Here is an 18,114-nt window from a genome sequence, read left to right on the forward strand (position 1 = left end):
AAACCTTACCATATGTAACACACTGATATTTTCTATTCTGTTCCAGACTAATCTCATCTAGCCTACACTTGCCATGCCTTGCATTGCTTATCCTATCTTGTCCTGTCCTGTCCTGTCCTGTCCAGTCCAGTCCTGTCCCATTCCTACTCAGCCCATCCCATCTCAGAACCCACTAAATTGGCCTTATGATGCACCTACTGTTCCATACAGTTTCTATATGCTTGAAACATTGTGGATACAAAATAGGAAAAAATTAAATAGTAAGGAACTTACAGATAAATGAAAATTAATGGTTAAATATGGTAATGATGCGAAATAATATATTAAATGTTAAAGCCCTTTGACTCTTTTACTTCTATCAGGGCCTGAAAATAGGAGATATTCCTTGAATCACTCCTCTCAGATACTTTCAAGGGTCCCAGCCTGATGAAGTCATGAGAACTAGGGAAATGACTGCCATAACGTAGTCACATCATGCCTGTGTAACTTTTCCATTTATTTTTTCTTTGTCCGTGACATGAATTTTGATACCTAACCAAAATCTGTTATACTTTAATTTTATAGGTGTTTTAATGCATGTGTATTATTTCCCCAATAACCCTGAGAACTTTAATTCAAGGAATAGCCAAATAAGATAGCTGTAAATGAGAGGGCTCCCAGGCAATACATCATTCCTGATGTAAATATCATTGTTACTAACATTATTATTATCCTATTATACCCCCATGATGCCTTAAAAAGTAAATATTAGATAAATACATACTGGATTGATGAATGAGGGACTTATATGCTACTTTCAATACTGTAAAATACGATTGTGGGTATGACTGTGAATTTCATATCAATTCCTTCAGACTCAAACATTAATTTTTTTGTCTATTGTAAGAAAAATAATGAAGTCAGTTTATTCAGCATTTATTGAGAACTTGGTATCTGTAGAAAGAACACTGTGTTGAGTATATTTTCATTGCCTACATGAGAAAGTCAGAATTCCAGAATGTGTCCTTTTTACCTCTTCAAACACATCTTCTGCACCTTCCTCCTCACATCCTTCTGGGCAAGTACTGGTTGAAGTGTCCTGAATAAAACAGGTATGCATGCCTTTGTGCCTTAGCCCAGCTGTTTAGCCCTACTTGTCTGACAAATTCAATCATGGCTTTCAAAATCTCTATCAATCAAATGTTGCTTTCTTCCTCCAAGTTAAGAGTTGCACCTCCATCCACCTATCCATCTATCCACTCAACAAATGCTTGTTAAGTACCTACTAGGCTCCAGCTCTGAACTGATTGGGAAGCTCTGAACTATCTGCCATTGGGAAGCATTTCTTTTTAGCTCTGGGTACCCACTGGCAGCTCCCCCATTCCATCCATTACCTGTCTGTTTCTTCTAATAGATTGTGAACTCTTATGAGGACACGTATTTTAACATATTTACCTTTGGATTTTTAGAGCCTAGTATGAGGGTCTTGCACATGGTAGACAGTCAACAAATGTTGAATTAATGAATGGAGAAACATTAAATTAAAATGGACATAGATTTCTCATCACAATCCTCATGAGTGTAGCTATTCCTATTCCTTCAGATTCTGGGCCTTTGTTAAAGCATTCTCATGCACTGATATTTGCATCTTCCCCTATAATTGGGAATAGTGCTACTGTCTACCTACTGAACACTGTTGAAAATTTGAATGTTCATTTTGCATGCTTGAAATACCAGTGGAAGGCCGGGCGCTGTGGCTCACGCCTGTAATCCCGTCACTTTGGGAGGCCGAGGTGGGCGGATCACGAGGTCAGGAGATAGAGACCATCCTGGCTAACATGGTGAAACCCCGTCTCTACTAGACAAAAATACAAAAAATTAGCCGGGCATGGTGGCAGGTGCCTGTAGTCCCAGCTACTCGGGAGGCTGAGGCAGGAGAATGGCATGAACCCGGGAGGCGGAGCTTGCAGTGAGCCGAGATCACGCCACTGCATTCCAGCCTGGGCAACAGAATGAGACTCTGTCTTAAAAAAAAAAAAAGAAAAGAAATACCAGTGGAAGGGTTCTGCACAGGAGGATCATAGTCTATGATTATACACACATCAAAAAGCTAATCCACCGTGACCAAGTAGGCTTTATCCCTGGGATGCGAGGTTGCTTTAATATGCTCAAATCAATAAAAATGATTCATCACATAAACATAACTAAAAACAAAAGCCACATGATCATCTCAATAGATGCAAAAAAGGCTCTTGATAAAATTCAACATTCTTTCATATTAAAATCCCTCAACAAACTAGGCATTGAAGGAACATACCTCAAATAACAAGAGCGTCTGTGACAAACCCATAGCCAACAACATACTGAACAGGCAAAAGCTGAAAGCATTACCCTTAAGAACCAAACCAAGACAGGGATGCCCACTTTCACCACTCCTATTTGACATACTACTGGAAGTCCTAGCCAAAGCAGTCAGGCAAGAGAAGGAAATAAAAGGCATCCAAATAGGAAGAGAGGAAGTCAAACTATCTCTGTTTGTAGACAATATGATTCTATAGTCTCTGCCCAAAAGCTATAGTCTCTGCTCAAAAGCTATAGTCTCTGCCCAAAAGCTCCTAGATCTGATAAACAACTTCAGCAAAGTTTCAGGACACAAAATCAATGTGCAAAAATCAGTAGCACTTCTGTACACCAACAACATCCAAGCTGAGAACCAAATCAAGATCTCAGTCCCATTCACAATAGACACACACACACACACCTCCCCGCCCCAGGAATACAACTAACCAGGGAGGTGGAAGATCTCTACAAAGAGAATTGTCAAACACTGCTGAAAGAAGTCAGAGACAGCACAAACAAATGGAAAAGCATTCCATGCTCATTGACAGGAAAAATCAGTATTGTTAAAATGTCCATATGGCACAAAGCAATTTACAGATTTAATGCTATTCCTGTCAAACTACCAACCTTTTTCACAAAATCCTAAAAATCACATGGAACCAAAAAAGAGCCTGAGTAGCCAAGGCAATCCTAAGCAAAAAGAACTAAGCTGAAAGCATCATTACCTGCTTTAAACTATGTGACAGGCTGCAGTATCCAAAACAGCATGGTACTGGTACAAAAACAGACACATAGACCAACAGAACAGAATAGAGAACCCAGAAATAAAGCTACACACCTACAACCAACTGATCTTTGGCAAAGTTGACAAAAACAAGCAAAGGGGAGATGATTCCTATATAATATATGGCACTGGAGGAACTAGCTATCCGTATGCGGAAGATTGAAACTCGACCCCTTCCTTTCACCGTATATGAAAATCAAATCAAGATGGATTAAAGACTTAAGTGTAAAACCTGAACCCTAGAAGAAAACCTAGGAAATACCATTCTGGGCATAGGCCCTGGCAAAGACTTCATGACAGAGATGTCGAAAGCAATTGCAACAAAAACAAACATTGACAAATGGGACCTAATTAAACTAAAGAGCTTCTGCATAGCAAAAGACAGTATCGACAGAATAAACAGACATGGGAGAAAATATTTGCAAACTACGCATGCAACAAAGGTCTAATATCCAGAATCTATAAGGAATTTAATCAAATTAACAAGCAAAAAACAACTCTATTAGGAAGTGGGTAAAGGACATGAACAGACACTACTCAAAAGAACACAAACCCATGACCAACAAGCATATGAAAAAATGCTCAACATCACTAATCATTAGAGAAATGAAAATCAAAACTACAAGAGATACCACCTCACAGCCATCAGAATGCTTATTATTAAAAAGTCAAAAAATAACAGATGCTGATGAGACTGTGGAGAAAAAGGAACACTTATACACAGTTGGTGGGAATGTAAATTAGTCCAGCCATTGTTAAAAGCAGTTTGGTGATTACTCAAATAACTTCTAACAGAACTACCATTCAACCCATCAATCTCATTATCGGGTATATTCCCAAAGGAATATAAATAGTTCCACCATAAAGACACATGAACTTGTATGTTTGTCACAGAACTATTGAGAATAACAAAGATGTGTAATCAACCTATATGTCCATTGACAGTAGACTGGAAAAAGAAAATATTGTATCTATACCCCATGAAATACTACACAGCCAAAAAAAAAAAAAAAAAAAAAAAAGAACAAGATCATGTCTTTTGCTGCGACATGGATGGAGCTAGAGGCCATTATCCTAAGTGAACTAATGCAGGAACAGAAAACCAAGTACTGCATATTCTTACTTATACTTGGGAGCTAAACATAGACCATACAGGAACACAAAGAGAAGAACAATAGACAATGGGGCCTAGGTGAGGGTGAAGGTAAGTGGGAGAGTGAGGATTGAAAAACTACCTATCAGGTGCTATGCTCATCACCTGGGTGATGAAATAATCTGTACACCAAACCCCCAAGACATGCAATTTACCTATGTAACAAACCTGCACATGTACCCCGGAACTGAAAAGTATAAAAAAGAAAAAGTCTATGGCTATATAGACTATGGTAACTAGGGTCAATTAAGTAATATTTGTACTATACTAGTAGCAAAACTTTCGAGAGAGAGAAAGTATTGGAAAACTTTGCTACTAGTTAATGCAAATATTATTCATTTGACCCTAGTTACCATAGTCTACATAGCCATTGACTTTTTGTTTTTTACAATTTTATGTTCGGGGGTACATGTGCAGGTTTGTTATGTAGGTAAATTGCATGTCTTGGGGGTTTGGTGTACAGATTATTTAGAATCAACTTATTGTAGTGAAATATTTATGCATTTGTGCAAGCTCATTCATACAGACTTCTTATTTTCAATCACAAAACAATTGGAGAAAGATTAAACTAGAATATATCTATACTTTAGAATGGAATAGAAACATATGTATAGACATGGAAAGATGTCCAAGACATGTTGCTAAGTGAAAAGACAGTGATATGCAATGTATATATGTGTATATATATGATAAAATATATAATATATAAAGAGAGAGAGAAAGAACTGGAAAATTTATATATATATATAAAGTATACATATATATGAAATATATGTGTGTATTTTTTATTGAAGAGGCGAGGTTTCACTATGTTGCCCAGGCTGGTCTGGAACTCCTGAGCTCAGGCAATCCACCTGCCTTGGCCTCCCAAAGTACTGGGATTACAGGCGTGAACCACTGCACTTGGCCGATTTTCCAATACTAATATTGATGACTCCTGTGTATTTTCTTTTAATATGTATGTACACAACATACATGAAGTAGTTTTACAAAAATTGATTACTGCTGAAATCTTAAGTGGTATTGTCTAAAGTTTGATTAAGATGATATTTTTAAAATTTCTACTTCAAATAAAATTATGCAAATTTTATTATTGCTACCCCACAAAGGTTTAGGCAGTAATCTTAACGGAAAAAGCCTGCAGTCTTTGAAAGTTGGTGTAATCGTATTAGGAATTCTTGTGAGTAATGGTAAGATAAATGGGAAAAGATTTCCCAATTTCATTCAGTTTTCATTTAAAAAATCCGTATGTGGTTTTGTTTTCATGCTAATTTCTGATAGACTGATCTTTATGAATCCATCTGTCTTAATGATTTTAAGTTGTGGAATTGTCATGAGGGACTGTTTGGTGCTTCACATATACAATAAACTTTTAATTTAACGTCTTTGCATGGGAAAGGGTGTAAAACATTTAGCATCTGCTATGAATGGTTATACCTTGTAAATTGTAAATTGAATAGATGGTGTTTTCATAAAAATTTGCATGTGCTAAGTGAGGCTTCATTTTAATACACAATTTATAGTTAAATCATCTGTGTGTTAGCAGTAGGCAGATAATGAAATGTAGATGGTGGTTCAGCATTGTTTATTTATTGAGGGAAGAAGTAGATGAATAAGGAATAGATTTGATGTGATGAAAATAATGGGATTGCTGGTCCTGAAATTCAAGCCTGGTCATATCTTATTTACTGATTAATAAATCTAACAGATAGCATGAATACACATATTATTAAGTAAAGATTCTGTTTAGGATGAAGGTCATGTAAAGCCAGAGATATTTTGAAGACTGTCTTCCCATGGGACTGGGAGTTTTATATACTAATTAAAACTCTGTAAATTTCCCCACAGCACTAGCAGTCCAGTATCAGGTTTTCTGAGCTGATTTTAATTAAAGTTGATTTTAGGCTCAATTTAACTTCATTTGAAGCTAAAATGGTCTGCAGAAAGTAGCCTTTAAGGTCTGAGGGTAGAAGGAGAATTGTGAAAGAGTGTATGTGTATGTGTGCATGTGGTATGTGTGTGTGTTTATATACATATAATATATTCACGAACACTAAAGCCTGCCAAAAATATCATATGGCTTTTTTGTTACTGTAGTTTGTTTGAGCTCTAGCCAGAGGAACTTCAGCCAACCAAAGTCAGACCCCTGAATCACCAGTGTGTATCTCTGCGACCATGGACAACTCATTTCAAGCCTTTGCATCTTTATGTGCTCATCTATACTCTGTTTTTAAATATTTGCTCCCATCAAAATATACACTTCAGAAGTCATAAGGGAAAAAGATTGCAAATTTAATATGTTGTAACTTCCAGATAATATATATATATATAAAATCTGGAAATTATATATATATAATCTGAAAGTTTATATATATATATAAACTTTATATAAAGTATGATATGAAATCATACCACAGTACGCGCACACATTGTTTGGTACTATGCAGTGTTCGAAAATAATTTTCACTTCTCTGATGCCCTTAACTGTTAGCATCATCACTGTAATGCAGGCAAAGATAATTTATAATTTCTGTTGGTTTTAAAAATATTATTAAAAGTTTAGTCCCATAAAATGAAAATAATTCATACATTTATAGAATAAAAAGGGAAAGTCCCTCTCACAGGATTATAGAATTAATAATTATTAACACTTTTCTGTATATCTTTCCAGATCCCTTTTTCTGAACATTTACACACATGCACCACACACACACACTGACACATTATATAACATTACACACACACACACACACACACACATACGTAGCATATCACTGTCTTTTCACTTGGCAACATGTCTTGGACATCTTTATAATATGTATATACACTTTATATAAAGTGGTATATATATAAAGTTTATATAATAAATTTATTAGATGGTGGCTAAATATTTAAATATATATTAAAAATAAATAAATAGTATATAAGGAGTTCTCACAAATCAAACTGAATATAAACATGAACAAAGGATATGCAAACACAATTCATAGAGGAAGAAATCAGATGGCCAATAAACATATGACATATGCTTAAGTTAATAAATTATCAAGAAAAAGTTAATATGAGATACCTTTATTCACTCTGAGGATTGATAAAAAATCTAAAAAGATTGCTGTTATCCAGTGTTGGTAATGCTATGGGGTGTGCTGGGCACTCTGATATACTATTAGAAAAGTTTGAGGGACCATGTTTTCATTTAACAATTTTAAATATAACACTTTGCCAGTCATTGGACTTTTTAGAATCAATGTATTGTAGTGAAATATTTATACATTTCTTCAAACTCATGCATATAGAGTTTTTATTTTCAATCACAACACAATTGGAGAAAGATTAAACTAGAATATATCTATACTTTAGAATAGAAACATATGTCTAGACATGGAAAGATGTCCAAGACATGTTGCTAAGTGAAAAGACAGTGATATGCTGTGTGTGTGTGTGTGTGTGTGTGTGTGTGTGTGTGTGTGTGTGTGTAACGTTATATAATGTGTCTGTGTGTGTGGTGCATGTGTGTAAATGTTCAGAAAAAGGGATCTGGAAAGATATACAGAAAAGTGTTAATAATTGTTAATTCTATAATCCTGTGAGAGGGACTTTCCCTTTTTATTCTATAAATGTATGAATTATTTTCATTTTATGGGACTAAACTTTTAATAATATTTTTAAAACCAACAGAAATTATAAATTATCTTTGCCTGCATTACAGTGATGATGCTAACAGTTAAGGGCATCAGAGAAGTGAAAATTATTTTCGAACACTGCATAGTACAAAACAATGTGTGTGCATACTGTGGATATGACATCATCCTTAGTATTTGTACTTCCATATAATGTATATTAGATGTAACTTTGGATGAGTGTGAGTACCCTCCACTTAAGCAGTTAATTTATCTTACATTATCTTTATTTATCGGATCTGGTGGCTTTGAATAATGCTAAATTTCGCTTCTGATCATCCCAGAGAATCAAAATGAAAAGGTTGCCACATGTAGGAGTTTTCAGTCTGTTTCATTCTCTCTCTCTTTCTCTGTGACTACAAAATGTTTCCCTATTCTGCTTTTTTCTTCATCTCTTTTCTCATTGTCTCTAATTCTAAAAACGGTTTTCTATAAATACTGGAGGCGCATTGTAATTTGACTTCCCAATAGCAATGATAAACTTTGAAATGCTTAATATTGTTTAAATCAAGACAACAAATGAAACCCTGTCTGGCTATCAGTCTTGTTACAGTCTCTCACTTAGGTAAAGACTCAAGAACTTTTGCCCATCTCACGTCTGCTTCATCAGTTTCCCAACATCCTGTGCACCGATAATGCTAATATGCCCACCATCACCTTCCCCGATTCATTACTCGAAGGAACCCTGGGAAATTTTTGGCTCAAAAACTTCAGAGGTCCTAGGTCTCATTACTACTGTCTTCTTATTGACATGGAGACCTATTTGTAGTTTGAGAAATCAATTTAGTGGTTTGAAACTGGCATTTTAAACACAAGATTGAAAGTATCAGAATGTATAATATGTAGAAAGAGTAAGAGAAGTATCATTTCATAAAACTTTAATCTCTTTCTCGCTCTTCATACATACACACACAAAAGATGCTCTCTCTCTCTCTCTGAATGTACATATACACACACAAACACACAAAATGTAAAATGTATTTCTATTATGGGTTGTGGTAAAAAAATTCAAATCTTCTATTTTTTGAGCTGCTTTCACTTAATGATAGTAGATATTACTTCACTTAATGATAGCAATACCTTCAACTTGTATTGATGCTTGATAAAATAAAATATTTTATGAAATTCATCATTGTACCCACTCTTAATATATTATCAAGGAAGTTATTCATTACATCACTTCATCATGGAGACTGTAAGAGAAATTCCTGTATGGTATAAATATAAGAATAACTGGACATTGTTTTGTTTTGTCTTTGGGATACTGTGAAATATTCTCTTAACTAGGTTTACCTCTTTTTTTTTTTTTTGGCGGAGTTTCGCTCTTGTTGCCCAGGCTGGAGTGCAGTGGTGCGATATCGGCTCACCGCAAACTCCGCCTCCCAGGTTCAAGTTATTCTCCTGCCTCAGCCTCCCGAGTACCTGGGATTACAGGCATGCGCCACCATGCCTGGCTAATTTTTGTATTTTTAGTAGAGTCGGGGTTTCTCCATGTTGGTCAGGCTGGTCTCGAACCCCTGACCACAAGTGCTCTGCCCACCTCGGCCTCCCAAAGTGCTGGGATTACAGGCATGAGCCACCAGGCCCGGCCGGTTTACTTCTTTATATTGTAATTAAATAGACTAGAACTAATGCTGTGATTCACCCATAAGTGAATAAGGGTTTTTGTATGCATTTTACTTTGTCTTATTTCAGACATTTTTAATCTCTATTCTTGTTTCCCTTTTCTATTTCTGATATTATTTTATACACCTACTCTTGTTTTCTATTTCATTACCCTTATCGATTATATTAACTCTTTCTTCTAAAATAAATAATATTTTCTGAAGAAAAAAGACATATACAGATGCTGATGATTCTAAGATGCCATAATCACTTTGTTTGCCATAATAAACAAACACAACAAGACATGTAAAACTCAGGAATTTCTCTTTCTTAGTGCAGCCTCATATATGTCTTCAAACCTTGATGATCTTTTATATTTAAATACTATCTTTTCTGAAAGCTGCTTGACTTCCAGTCTTTCATATTAATGTTTTGTAAGCCAAAAGTTAATGATATTAACTGCTTTAATTAAGTGCATTAGGGGAACGAGATTTGGCTTCTAGTTCCAGATTTATCACTGTGTGCTCTTGGAGAATTTGGCAATTCAATGGACTTCTCTGGATCATGTTCCTTCGTCTATAAAATGGATATGATAATATCAAATTCTCGTAAAAGCTGAAGGGATACCCCGGATACTCAAAGTTCTTTCTTAGGTCTAACATTTGTATATCAAAGAACATGTCATTCTATTCGTTTGTTAATAGCAACTTCATAAGCTCTTTTATATCCGGTGCTGTGTAGACATCTGACCTTTTTTAAAGAAAAAAAAGTATTCCATTGCTTCACCCACATCACATGTCAGCTTTTATTGTAATATTTTACTGGAACATTTATCTTTCTCTTTATTTTTGGATTACCTTTTTTCTTTTTTGAATTTTTAGTATCTTAGCACTTGCATGACAGTGAAAAATGTTAAATGTTTAAATAAATGTATTTAGAAGTATTAGGTGCATATAAAATACACACATATAAGCACATTTAAAATCTCCATATTTTTCTATATAGTGGTACAACACTTGCTTGGAAATAACATGAAGTGATTTATCTCAGCTCTTATTTTCACACATGCATAATATAGATTGCAAATTGTGTTACATTCTGAGGACATTCTTCAGTATTCACTTGTTTGGAGGTGAGACTCTCAGGAGACTTATGTTTTAGAAATATAAAACAAAAGAAAGAAAATTATTTAAGAATCCCTCTCTTCTTCCACCTATCTTCCATCCAGAAAGGGATATATATATATATATATATATATATATGTTTTTTTTGTTGTTGTTGTTGAGACGGAGTCTCACTCTGTCGCTCAGGCTGGAGTGCATGGCGCCATCACAGCTCACTGCAAGCTCCGCCTCCCGGGTTCACGCCATTCTCCTGCCTCAGCCTCCCGAGTAGCTGGGACTACAGGCGCCCGCTACCACGCCCGGCTAACTTTTTTTTGTATTTTTAGTAGAGACAAGGTTTCACTGTGTTTGCCAGGATGGTCTCGATCTCCTGACCTCGTGATCTGCCCGCCTCAGCCTCCCAAAGTGCTGGGATTACAGACGTGAGCCCCTGTGCCCGGCTGGGACTTACATATTTAGAAGAGATACAGTGACATAGAGGGGAAATTAGTTTTCACAGATTTTCAATTCCCAATGCAGGGATTCTTCAAAGTCAGAGCAACCTACAGATGATAGATGACTACCAATGACAATGTTTTGACATCATATTTACAGGATTTCTTTCCGGTCAACATTGAGCATTTTCTACCCCTATGTATAAGAGTGGTTGGGAAGACTTCTAATTTTTTTTCCTGTCCATTCATCTCTCTTACAAGATACATTATTTTGTTGTAGCCTTAAGATTCATATTAATGCTTGGAAATAAATTTGAGACAATAGAAGTGACCAAATATTTATTTCCCCACCAGTTGCTGGACTCACATTCCTTCAAAGCTGAGACTTCCACTCCATGCTATCATGGTACATCTCCCTCTCCACCTTTCCCCAACCTTTGCTTAATGTATTCATATGCTCATTTTATCTCCATTAGGGAGGCCCAAAATCAGTCGGATATCTTAGCCTGCATTGGAGCCTCCATTATCTGAAATACTGTACTGCAGTTGTCCTCAGAGTTATCTGAACTGACCTATGTCTGTATTAAATTTTATCTTTTTGAGTGAAAGGAGTTTATACTGTCTTACTACTTTACAATATCTATTTATAATTCTTTAGTGTCATGGAAAAGCTGTATTTTTTCTTCTCTCTGAGGTTTTCAGTGGTTGGATAGTCAAGATAGCGCCTGGTTAATTAGCAGCTGGTTTGTCTACCTCCCCAGAGGAATATTCAGTCCTAGCCCAACCACAAAAGCACAGCTTCAAACAGGGAAGGTGACTTTGTTGTGAGTCTAATAAGATCACAAGGGGCTATATTTGGGGCTTCAACTACAGTGGATGGCCTAGGCATCCAGGCTGATAGCTGATTGACTCCTAATAATCTGAATTATTCTCTCAAAACAACACAACTCAGTGGGAGCTACTGATTTGCTAGGGTATCATAAACAGTAAGAGAATTAATAGTAGTCTCTGCCCTGATACAAATCCACTTCCACTGAATTGAAACAAACTCAGTAATCATAAACTAGCCAGGAATGGTGAAGACCTACTTTGACCCAAATTGGCTTATTGACTTGAGGTTTTTTTCCTAAAGAAAATACCTCTTATTGCTTATGATTATAAATTTCCACAGGGATTAGATAAATTATATTTTATCATTAATTTTGTGTACGTGGCAACATGATTGGGGAAAATTATCTAGTGATTAAATGTAACTGTATTTGCTTTGCTAGAAAATTACACCAAAGAAGACCAATGGGTAAGTAGTCTCACCTCTCTTGTAAATACCAGATTGGAAACTGGGTGTGTTCTAGGAAGAACACACATGCACCTCATAAAAGTAAATAGAATTAAATCAACAAGAAGTAAGCACTAATTATACCATAGGGTGAATAGTTTTTAAAAAGTCTTGTCTTTTCAATTGTTAGTTATGGTCCATTCTAAAAAACATGTTATGCTCTTATAACAGTGAGGAGATCCTCAGGGGATGAATATTAGTGAACCCTCAAGACATCTTATATATAAATATTTGGTTTAAAACTAAATATTTAACTCTTTGTGTTAAATAGCAGAGTACCGCCCTTCATTTGTAAAATAGAATTCAAGATCTTAAATATGTGTTGTATGACAGTAGAACCAGTTTTAATTTGTACACACACAAACATTATGTCCTTTCTCTCTCTCCCTCTCTGTGTGTATGTGTGTATATATATACATATATATATACACATTTGTATAAACATTTGTATATACATTTGTATAAACATACATTTGTATTATATATGTATATATGTATGTATGTATGTATGTATATATGTATGTATGCATGTAAGCATATATGTGTGTATGTATGTATCTGTCTATCTGAAGGAGAAAAGTTTCATGCTGGCCACTACTAATAAAGGTGATTTGCAACTGGGCATGGTGGCTCATGCCTGTGATCCCAGAACTTTGGGTGGCCAAGGTTGGTTGATCACCTGCGGTCAGGAGTTCAAGACTAGCCTGACAAATATGGTGAAACCCCTTCTCTACTAAAAATACAAAAATTAGCCAAGCGTGGTGGCGTGCGTCTGTAGTCCCAGCTACTTGGGAACCTGAGATAGGAGAATTGCTTGAACCTGGGAGAAGGAGGTTGCAGTAAGCCATGATCATGCCAATGCTGCACTACAGCCTAGGTGACAGAGTGAGACCCTGTCTCAAAGAAAAAAAAAAAAAGAGTGATGTGCTATCAACATAAATAATGAAGTACATGTCTCAATAGACATCTCAGTTTGTATTTTCTACACACTCAGTTACATATCTTGTAAATAAAAGGGGAAAGGTAGATTAGTATTTTTTATCCCCCGACCACTGTATATCCCATACTCATCTTAGTACTTAAATGGCTATTTCCAAATACATTCATTTTCTTAAGCATATGGGATGAGTTGATGGTATCCTAGATACAAAGGAGTCTCATTGTTTTATTTTGCCAGAACTTTTTTCTTCCCCGCAGGTTTATAGTTTCATAGTTCTTTATAGTATGCTACGCCCAAAGGAGGCATGAATACCGAAATAAAAAAGTGCCAATGTTAAGATACATGTTTTGCACCAGAATATAAATTTTCGCATTGGTTGACTGATAACACTGTTGTATTGTCATTTTTCTCAAAGTAAGGTCTTACTAAGCCTGTTCTTGACCATTACCATCAAGTACCATTACCATCAAGCTATTTATAATCTTTGTATTTAGTTTCTATGTACTAGCAATAGAAAATATTATCTTTCTCATCTCTTTCATTTAGTGACTAAATTTCCCTAGAATATACAAGTGATCTAAGACCCAGGGCTGGAAATGGGAGGTACATGTGAGTTTCTCAAATTATGCAAGAGCTTTATCATACTATGGCCTGAAAAATTCCTGCATAGTGGCCATTATCTGTCTTATAGAAAGGCAGGAGTTTGCATTCACCAAATAAACGAAACAAGAATTCACAGCTGCAGAAAATTGAATTACACATTTTCTTAAGACAATAGTCATATCATGGCAACAGATTACCTACTTAATCAACTGTAATCAGCTTTTAGTAATTGTGAAGGTAAAGTTAGTTCTATTAGCTCAACTCACAACTTCCTTTAAGTAGTAAAATAAATCTAATTACATTGAGTTAACTTTTTTGATGACTATAGTTTTCTACTATAGGCTATTTTTCAATGAGTTGAATAATTTGCTTATATATTTATATGGTTTTTTATGATAGTGTTAATCAACTTGACATATCAAGAGGATAATAATTTTCTGCTCATTAAATAATATCCCTAACTATATTGTCAAAGTACTCATAATTTAATGCTGAAATATGTAGGGGCTGAGCGGCCTCTGTGATTGTTTCAGATTGCATCTTCCATTGTTGAAAGAATTACCTGTGATATCAATTAATGTTCATAGAATTTTCGGAGCCAATTTTAATGAAAAGTTAAACCCAGTACTGTTTATCAGTGCCAGTAATTGCTCTCCTGTATGTTATAACCAGGCCTATCTATTCCCAAATGCCCCGAGGCAGAGCTGTTTATAGATAGCCATGAAAACAATGTTTTGAAACTTCAGCTTGCCTGAATCAAAAACCTCCTTTTATGCATGGTTAGTTAAATCAGCCAAAAAGATAGTTGACAGCAATATTTGAAAATATCCTGAAAATGGTTTGACCTTTTCATTAGGTGCTAGAAATAAAAGCAGAGAATTAAAAGAAGACTTCTATTTAACCTTTTGAACAAAAACCGGTTTATAAGTCAAACATATCTTAAGATTGTGCGTGAGCTGCTGATGACATAGACACTCATTTGCTCCTTAAAGAACAAAATTTGAGCACAAGGAAAGAAAACCTTTCTCTGGAACAAGTAAGCTCTATTTAAAAAGTGTAGGTCTCTATTTAAAGAGAGTAGGGCTGGCAAAGGCCTTTGTCGTCTGGCCAGCAAAGAGGATAATGTGCAGAGACATTTAAATTCAGTGGGACAAACACTACCCTTTGTTGGCTCCCACACTCTCAGACACACACACAGAACTTCCACTAAAGTGAGAGAACTGTATCTAATTTGGAATTCAGAAGATGGCCAAAAATAAATAGTTTATTGTCATATTCAGATATTGTATTCATGGTTTTCTAGGTTGGTGTGTATGACATCACTGCTTTAAACCCAGCCATTCATCAGCATTGGTCACTGTTCTTTCTCATGCCTAGTCGGGGGGTGGGTTTAAAAAAAGAAAGTGTTGAGCATAGATTTGACAGGACTTGAAAATTGGGAAAGGTTTAGGGATACACTTTTGAGTTGAATCTTTTCCTTTTTGCTAATGCTGCTTCTCATATAATGTATATTCAAATATATTAGGTTTTTTAATTACAAAAGTAATACTTGCTTATTGTTTTCAAATATATTATGGGTAAGCTGTTTTTTAAAAAGTGAAACTGTCTTTCTGCCTCTATGTCCACATCCTCAGCAAAAGCACTGTTGATATAGTTTTTTTCAACCTTTTTGCTATGCATTTACAAATATACACGTTCTTTTGTGTGTGTGTAGATGTAGAACATATATTCCAAGTGTCATTGAGAACAACATATATTTTCCTGCAAGATGCATTTTTTAAAAAAAACTTGGAAATATCAAGGGCTGCCTTCTGTGTTAAAAGCTATAAATACTTTCAACAGATTATCCACAGTTGTACATTATCCACAATGTAAGTGTAACATGATTAATTTTTTTCCTAAGGTTGGATATTTAGTCTCTCTAAAATTTTTCACTACTATGAAAAAAAGATTCAACGTATATCTAAGTATATGCTAATCAATAAATGCTTGTGACCATGTGAGCTTTACATTAAAAACAAAAAGTTTTGAATATTTGGGTAAATGTTGAATTCCCATCTTGATAGATTCTTTCAACCCTAAAAATAAGATAGGATTACTGACGTCTTTAAAATAATGGAAATATTTATTGGCCCTAGTGTATCTGTGGTATCATTGACCTTTTAAAAAATCCAAATCTAGATATGAGTCAGTGGTGTGAAAACAAAAAATAACAGAGAGTTTAAAATTATTTATGATGAAATATACTGACACCTAAAATAACCCCCATGTGAAGAAATATTTCACACTTTATTTTAATATATGTTTTATATTTTACAGAAACATTTATATATCCCTTACCACAATTATGGTCACTAATATTAACCTTTTTCATTTACCATTTTTTTATTTCAGAGATAAAAATAAAACCAATAAAGTTATGCTGCTTATAAAACAGAAGACCTTGAGATGTGTCTAGTTTTATTATATTGTTGTGGAGCCATTTGTATTGTTAGCCCATGTAGAGGAAAAACAGAAATGCAGCCACGTCCATAACTCCTTTTATTCATGTGTAGGTTATAATTTGAAATACATCAGATTAATGATCTTAGTCATGCAAATTTAATTTATAAAGTTGAGATTATTTTCACCAATACCTAAAACATCTGTATTCAGAGTTTTTATTAACTATGCTTTATTATCCAGGCTGAATATTGTAGCAAGAACTTTATAGTTAACTGTCATATACATCTCAGAAGACTGGCATACATTTTGTGAAATCTATGAATTTGATTGCTTAACAACTCCTTTGGCTCCTATAGTGTATGTATTCCTATTAGAATATACAATTGAAAGAACACAACTAGAACGTATATAAAGGGGAGTGGTTAAATCGTAGAGGACCCTGTCACCCACGCTGTAGTGGAGTGGCATGATCTCTGCTCACTGCAGTTCTGCCTCCTGGGTTCAAGCAATTCTCCTGCCTTAGCTTCCCTAATAGCTGGGATTACAGACGTGCACCACAATACCTGGCTAATTTTTGTATTTGTAGTAGAGAGGAGGTTTCACCAGGTGGGCCAGGCTGGTCTCCAACTCCAACTCCAACTCCAACTCCAACTCCAACTCCAGGCCTCAAGTGATCCACCCACCTCAGCCTCCTAAAGTGCTGAGATTACATGCGTGAGCCACCATGCCTGGCGATCTGGAGGTATTCTCCTGTGAAAAAGAGACAACTGTGATTGTTATAAAATATTCCATAAACTCTTATGTGGGAAACACATTAAATTTATTCTGTATAGCTACATGAAGCCAACTAAGACCAAAGAGTAGATGTTGAAATGAGAGCAACGTTCAATTTTAGTTTAATCCTTAAGAATATGTTCTGCTTATATTAATAACAATAATGCATATTTATCGTACAAAATGCAAGAAAGCATTAAAAGAAAAAATATCACCTTTGATCCCATAACCAAGAAATGGTTTGGTACCTTTTCTTTAAAGATTTTATATATGTATGGTTGTATTCAAATTGAGTATTAATTATTAGATTTCTAACAGTTATTAAATTGCATAGGGAAGAGAGGGTAACGTAACTATTTTATGTTAAATTGAACGTTTGTAATAATTTTTTTATTTAAATATTCCACTTTTTAAAACGGACCCATTCCATCAGTTTCCTTTTTGGTCAATTTCCTATTCATTTCTGAAAACAATTTGGAGGAGACTCCTTTCAAAAATATATTGCAAAAATGGTACAAATTAATTTGCAAAGTCAAATTGTGTTTTTTTGGAAAAGATTCAGGATTTTATTGCTAAAAGTGAAGTTGGAAAACAACTTGGACTGCAAGGCTCCTGAAATTCTGGTAGAATTTGGTGTGTTGATAGTTCAAGAAGACCAAACCTACAAGATTTGTGGCATAGTAGATGCTTAAAAATATAATAATAAAGTGACAGAATCAGGGCAGAGAGAATAATTTGCATGTCAGAGGAATAAGAAAAGCTCTTGGGCCAATTAATAGGCCCTAGAGTATTTTGTCAAAACTGAAGCCTGTGATATAAAATCTTACCTTTTTGTGCTGGCAAAATTAAGCCCAAAACACTTTATAATAAGTAAGTCTGAACGTATGTATACCTTAAGACCCTGCATACACCTTTAG

General features: G+C 35.1%; 1 protein-coding gene and 1 long non-coding RNA gene across 25 annotated transcripts in view; one reads left to right on the forward strand and one right to left on the reverse strand.

Moving 5' to 3' along the window:
• Positions 1–18,114, forward strand: part of HDAC9 (histone deacetylase 9) — a 911,762-nt gene that overhangs the window by 340,047 nt on the left and 553,601 nt on the right. The gene's annotated exons all lie outside the window — the stretch shown is intronic.
• Positions 16,508–18,114, reverse strand: part of LOC117980885 (uncharacterized) — a 33,084-nt gene continuing 31,477 nt past the window's right edge. Inside the window, exon 6 of the long non-coding RNA XR_004672370.2 lies at positions 16,508–17,173. This is a non-coding gene — a long non-coding RNA (uncharacterized LOC117980885). The remainder of the gene's footprint in view (positions 17,174–18,114) is intronic.

This window comes from Pan paniscus, chromosome 6 (genome assembly GCF_029289425.2).
Source record: "Pan paniscus chromosome 6, NHGRI_mPanPan1-v2.0_pri, whole genome shotgun sequence".
In the NCBI taxonomy this organism is placed as follows: Eukaryota; Metazoa; Chordata; class Mammalia; order Primates; family Hominidae; genus Pan; species Pan paniscus.